The sequence below is a fragment of the Vicugna pacos genome, chromosome 21 (genome assembly GCF_048564905.1).
Source record: "Vicugna pacos chromosome 21, VicPac4, whole genome shotgun sequence".
NCBI classification, from domain to species: Eukaryota; Metazoa; Chordata; class Mammalia; order Artiodactyla; family Camelidae; genus Vicugna; species Vicugna pacos.
In genome coordinates, this window is record NC_133007.1 from 5,200,162 (window position 1) to 5,207,300 (window position 7,139).

Here is a 7,139-nt window from a genome sequence, read left to right on the forward strand (position 1 = left end):
AGAATGAAATATTACCATTTCAAGTAACATGGATGGATTTAGAGGGTATTATGCTAAGTGAAATAAGTCAGACAGAGAAAGACAAATACTATATGATATCACTTACATATGGAATCTAAAAAATACAACTAGTGAATATAACAAAAAAGAAGCAGACTCATAGATATAGAGAACAAACTAGCAGTTACCATGGGGAGAAGGAAATGGGGAGGGGCAAGATAGGGGTAGGAGGTTAAGCTACAAGGATGTATTTTATTGTACAACACAAGGAATATAGCTAACGTTTTATAATAACTATAAATGGAGTATAACCTTTAAAAATTGTGAATGACTATATTGTACACTTTTAACTTATATAATATTTACATCAGTTATACTTCAATTAAAAAATAGAAGGGAAAAAATTCCCCAACTCAGAGAGGATTTTTCTGACCACACTATTTCATCAGTTCTTCTCTGGTATTTTCTTCTCAGTACCCTCTTTCCTTCAAAACACTAATCACAATTTATTAAAATGTATTGTAAGAAGATGTTTACACCTGTCTCCAGCACTAGAACATAAGGTCCCTGGGAAGGGGAGCATGGTCAGTCTCTTGTCTGTCATACCCTAGCATCTTGAAAACTCCTTCCCGTTTTAATTGCTAAAAACTTGATAGCTGTGAATAAGACCTATATCACACCCTTAGACTTGCCAGAGTGAATAATTTATTATTATTTGTAAAATATCCATCAGCCTTGACAGTAGATGCCAAAAGAGTTCTATGCACGTTGTAGTAACAGAGGTGAATTTCTTTAATAAATTCCTGTCTGACTCCATCTATCTTGTTACTTTGCTTCCTTAATGGAGGATATTTGGTGGCAGCTTCCGAATGCCATTAAACCCTTGTTTAAAATCCCATCAAACTTTTTAGCTTGGCCACACAGCACTGATCAAGAGTTCAGTCTTGAGGAAATGAGCAGTCCTTCTTCTTGACCTGGAGTCCACCTGCGCAGCCACCAAGAGTCCCTCTGTTTGGTTGAGTGGGTCCAGCTTTATAAATGAATAACCCCTTTACCAACAAACAACAGCATAGGAATTTGACACAACATTGTAAAATGACTATAACTCAATAAAAAAATGTTAAAAAATAAAACAGCATAGAGCTGGGCCACTAACAAGTTGATAGGTGTTAATCTCCTGCAGGTAATTATTTCCAGAAATCAAGCAACCACTAAAACGTTTTGGTTCCTACCACGTCCTAGAACATTTGAAAGATTTTGTAGTTCTTCTGCTGCAAACTTTTTAATTTCAAAAACCATGGCTTCATATTGCAATTGTAAAGTAATAAAATTTTTTCTTGACATTTTTACGAATTTATAGTTTAGAATCTAAGAGACTGATTTCATTCGTAAGTTTAATTCACTTTCAGCTCTTAACCTTGGGGAACTGACACACTGATCAAATGCGTGGTTTACCATTAATGCCTTCACCTCTCTACCTGAGGCTTGAAGTGACTTGTAAAACCTAGAGTCATTGCTATGACCTGCCAACGTTTACTTCAAGAAGGTACACATCAGACCCTGAGCCAGGGTTCATCAACAGTCTATTTCTAACAGCTTGCCGACAAACCAACCTTATTCTATGTCTTTCTAAAAATCACTAGAGTTAGTTACTGTAACTTTACAGGGAAAAGAAAAATGTGCTTTGCCTGATGTCCTGAGAGACATAGAGTCCTTAGAAACCAAAAGTAAACCTTAGAATGAGGAAAAGTAACTTTTAAACTTCATCCTCCTCCAAAATTTATGGTTGCAGGTAAAGTAAACTGGAGCTCCTCCCCACACCTCCTTGTGAATTGGAACATTTCACGCTAAGTAATTCGTGCTTGGTAACACAGCATGCTGAATTTAGCTCCTATCTGGCAAATACCACAACCATGCTCCATTGTTTGGCTGTATTTACTTTCTGGCTAGAAAGAGCTTCCGAGGAGCATTCACTCCTTCCATCTGTCGTAGGCCCTAGACCTTTGTTTGTTGTGGCATAGCTTTGTGCATGGTTGAGTTCTGAATGCACAAAGGGCATGATTAGATTTATCTTTTAAAATATCGTTTGAAAATTCTACCCATATCTTACTGTCTTGAAGTCATCCCAGGCCATTTTTACACACAATTTCTAGATAAGCTGACTTAATGTTTAACACCTGAGTCCTCAGATTACCAAAAAAAAAAAAAAAAAAAGACAACAGGAAAACCCAGCAGCTTGTCATGTCTGATTTGATTTTGTTATCGTTTAGATACCAGAGTCTTACACTGGACAGGACTCTGCATTCTTTGGTTGTACCTGTCAATTTTCAATTACAGGACTGAGCTGCTTCAAGCTCTTAAGTTTGTCTTCAGTTTTCCTTCTGGTGATGAGCAAGCTACGTTCTCTGGGCACTGACACAGGGACAGTCTTAGCTTTGTCTCGAGGTGTGCATATTATATTATTATATTATATATTATTATATAATATATAGTGTATATTTCATATGTAAATAATATATGTTATTTCATATGTACATATTGTATATACTTTATATGTAAAACTATACCTTATATGCTATATAATACAATTATAAATTATAGTTTTATATCACAATGCCACTAGGCAGAAGCAGCCTCCAAGAATAGGTTTCCTGACTGGTAACATTTCACTTTGACATTTCCATTTGTGTTTATCTAATTACAAAATTTAATTTCTTAAATTACCTAAGTCAATAAAATATAAGAATAAAAAGAAAGAAAATTGTTTCTGTGAAAAGTAAGTTGAATGCCTTGGAAACACACAATAAGATCGCATCATTTAAAACTGCTTCGTTGTCAAATTCGACGTAGGTTACACATACAAAAAGGCTAACTGACATAAAGAGGTCTGAGGACAGCTGCAGCATGACAGCCACCTCGGCACAAGAGCTAATGCTGCGGGCACCAGGTGGGCCAGGCAGCGCAGGGCCTCAGAAGAGAGTCTACTTTAATATTGTCTCAGGCCATTTAATGACATTCCTTATCTTTAAAATATATCGTGGGTGTGATAAAGTGTGCCAAAGAAATGCAACTGAACAAATAAAGTAAGAGACTCATGAAAAACTTAACAATCATGATAGTAAAAGTAGCAATAAAACATCCCTAAGAAAATGCCATCATCACTTTATGACTATGAAACCCTCAATCAGATTTCCGTTACAAATGACAGAAGCTGACTCGGGACATTTAAGCAGCTTTTAAAAGATACTTGTGTTAAAGCAGATGAATTTTCAGGTGTATAAACCATAGCTCGATAAAGCTGCAAAAGAGGATATTGGATGCCAGTGTTTTTTTATTTTTTCAATACCAGTAAGCAATTAACTCAATTCTGACTCTGTCTACCTGGAGCTAGCATCAGATCCCGAAGCTCAAGGGTTCAGTCCTATAAGAATGTGCCATCCTCCCACTTCAGACGCTGTTAGCAAGTCCAGGTTTTCACCTGTGCTTCTGACCAACTGGTTATGGATCAGAGGTTCCCATGGCTCGCTCCTTGGGTTAGATAAATTTGCTTGAATGGCTCACAGAACTCAAAGAAACAATTTACTTACTAGACTACCTGGTTTATTATAAAAGGATGTAACCCAGGAACAGCCAGGTGGAAGAGATGCAAAGGGCATCTCTTCCTTTTGTGTGGAAGTGGCACGGAGCTTTCATACTCCCTTGAGCACGTCATTTCCCCCACATCTCTAAGTGTTCACCAACCTGGGAGCTCTTCAAATTCTGTCCTTTTGGGTTTTTAATGGAGGCTTTATTACATAAGAATGATTGATGAACTCATTGGCCATTGGTGAGTGAAGTCAATCTCCAGCCCATCTCCCCTCTTAGAGGCGGAGGAGGTGGGGGAGGGGTTACTGAAAGCTCCAACCCTCTAATCACTTGGTTGGTTCCCCTAGCAACCAGCCCCCACCTGTGGGTTACCTAGTTTTCTAAAAGTCACCTTGTTACCATTATAAAAGTCATTCTTATCACTGCCATCACTGGGACAAAGACTAAATTTAAATCACATTTAGTCAGTATCACAGGATGGATCCCAGAATCAGTGGGGACACTGGAGGGACCAGGCTTGAGGCTACACTTCAGGAACAGCACTAAAAACCATGGTGAGAGCTGGTCTAACAGGAACCTGCGGCTGCTGGCCCAGCTTTCCCTGACAGAAGGCACATCACAGCCCTTCTGCCAGAGGCTGACCAGACAGTGTCCATGCTGCTGGCAGACAAGCTGAGTCCCGGGTGAGAACTCAGCCTTAAGACCACAGCCAAACCCTTTGCTTCTGCCCTTGTCTGCAAAACGGAGACAGAGTCAGTCTCTTCATGCAGCTTGCCAAATAAAGTCTGAAATGCCTATGAAATAACTCAAAGGATCCTGGGGGATTGAGTTTTCTGGGTTTCTCTCTCGGGGAAGCAGGACTCCTAAAGCCAGAGATTTCCTAGACGTAGCACAAGTGATCAAAAGACGCTGGCAGCCTGAAAATGTAAGAAGTGTCTATTTAAACAGCTTCTGATTTTCAGTGGGTATACCCATGTTCAGTCAACTTCTCCTGATCTAGTACTCAGATTAGACCTCCAGAATTCCACGCACAATGTGTGGCTAATCAAAGTCTCTGATTTCTCCAAAAGAATACAGTGCTTGAGGTTCATGGTGACTATACATACATCTCTTAGTGGTTAAGAGCATGACTCTGGAACCAACCTATTGGTTTCAAAGCCCAGTTTGGGGCAATTTATTGTAATATCTCAGTATCTTCAGCCGTAAACTGCAGATATACCAGTAACCTACCTCACAGCAGTGTTACGTGTTTTAAATGAGTCAGTATATGTAGGGCCCTTAAAATAGTGCTTGAGTGAATACAAGTGAACTATTATTACGGGCAGGACACAAGGACTATAAGGACACAGGAGGGCACTGGGTCTCTGAGCTGCACACCACGTGCAGAGCTCACAGATGGAGGCTCAAAGGGGAGAGGGACACGTGGCCCTTGCATTCTGAGCTGGAAACCAAGCGTGGAAGATAAACACATAAGTAAATGTGATACAAGGCAGACAGCAGTAAGTGTGCCATACAGGCAAGCAAAATACTATGAGTAACATTCATTGAGGACGGAGATTCTTTCCTGCTGGGAGAACTTTGCAAGGCACGTTGGAGTACGTCAGCTTTGAGCTGTGCTTTAACTAAAGAGTTTAAATTTGATGGGCAGGTACTGAGGGGACGGAGAGGAAGAGGGCATTCCAAGGAGGAATAGAGCAGCTTGAATAAAAGCAAAAAGCTAAGAAATGGTATGAAAGGAATCACAGGGGTCTGCGTGGGACAAAGCTTAGCAGCAGACAAGGCGAGGAGGAAACATGGACCAGTTTGTGGAGTGCTTTCCGTTCTAGGCTGGGGAGATGCCGTTGTTTATGAATGTAATGGAATCTTCACTTGTTTGGTACCGGGGAGGTGGAAGAGTCCCAACCCACTGCAAATCATTCTACCCCAAACCGTTCCATTTTTTTCTCACTCATTAGTTACCCTCTGACTCTAAGGTTTTTAAAAAGATATTACTGTTTCAATAAAATGAATGACATTTATAAATCAGACTGGAAACTGCTTTGAATTGGCCTTGCCTGGGGTCCCCCGGTTCCCCATTACTATATTCTTCCCTAGGCTGCCTGAATATGGTTTCTATTATCTAAACAGGCAAATGGCAGTTAAAGGTATTCAGCGATTCAAGTCTATCAGCATTTATAAGGCAAAGACATGACTGCTTTTCTCACTCACCTCTCTACTAGCACATTCCCCCACCCCCACCCCACCCCTGCCGACTCTCCCTGAGAGCTAAGAGAAGGGTATGGAGAAATTCTACTTAGGTCAGACAGTTCCTTATCTAAAATGTACCTCATTCCCCCTTGCCTTAGTGTTTGGCATGTTCCCTCTAGCAACAAAGCCAGAAGAAAGATGGGTGAGTGACTTCCTGGATCAGTGCTTCTTCACATGCTTCCCTTGACCCCTGAGTCCCTCGCTCAGCCCAGGTATGGCCGGAGTCCCAGGGCATCCAGCGCTCCAGCACCTCCCACCCAGAGTGATTCCTTCACTTGGTGAGCCTTCCAAACCTGCAAGCAACAAGTTGACTTAGGAAATGTGTTCATCAGTAAAACATACTTATAGCTTAGACTTTTAATACATGTGAGATGAATCTGAGTTTAAAAGTATTCCAAAAAAAATAGGATTTGGAATCTCTAGTGTTAAGGAGCAAATGTACTACTGTTAGAACTTTGGTGTGACTCTGCGTAAGTCCATGCTCCATAAATTTGGTTCTATGGCAGATATGGTATGGATACATACAGTGGAATATTACTCAGCCATGAAAATGAATGAAATCCCATTTGTGACAACACAAATGGACCTAGAGGTTATTGTATTAAGTGGAATAAGTCAGACAGAAAAAGATAAGTACCATTTGATTTCACTTATATGTGGAATCTAAAAAACAAAACAATAAACAAACATAACAAACCAGAAACAGAGTTAGAGATACAGAGAACAAATAGGTGGTTGCCAGAGAGGAGGTGGGTGGGGGGAGGAAAGAAATCAGTGAGGGAGATTAAGAGGTGCAAACTTCTACTTGCAAAATAAGTGAGTCAGGGGTATAGAATGTACAGGGTGGGGACCATAGAGAATAACTATAGAATATCTTTGTATGGTGGCAGTGTAACTAGACTTATAACGGTGATCATTTTGAAATGTATAGAAATATTGATGTTGTATAACAGGAACTAACACAGTGCTGAAGGTCAATCATATTCAAAAACAAACAAGCAAGTGAACTCATAGAAAAAGATCAGATTTGTGGTTATGGGGATGTCGGGGAGTGGGGAGGGAGACTGGATGAAGGCAGTCAAAAAGTACAACTTACCATTATAGGATAAATAAGTAGTAGTGATGTCATGTACAACATGTAATTAACACTGCTGTATGATATAGATGAAAGTTGTGGAGAGTAAGTCCTAAGAGTTCACATCACAAATAGAAAAAAGTTCTTTTTCTGTTTCTTTACTCTGTATCTATATGAGGTGATGGATGTTCCCTAAACTTATTGTGATATCATTTATTTCACGATGTATGTA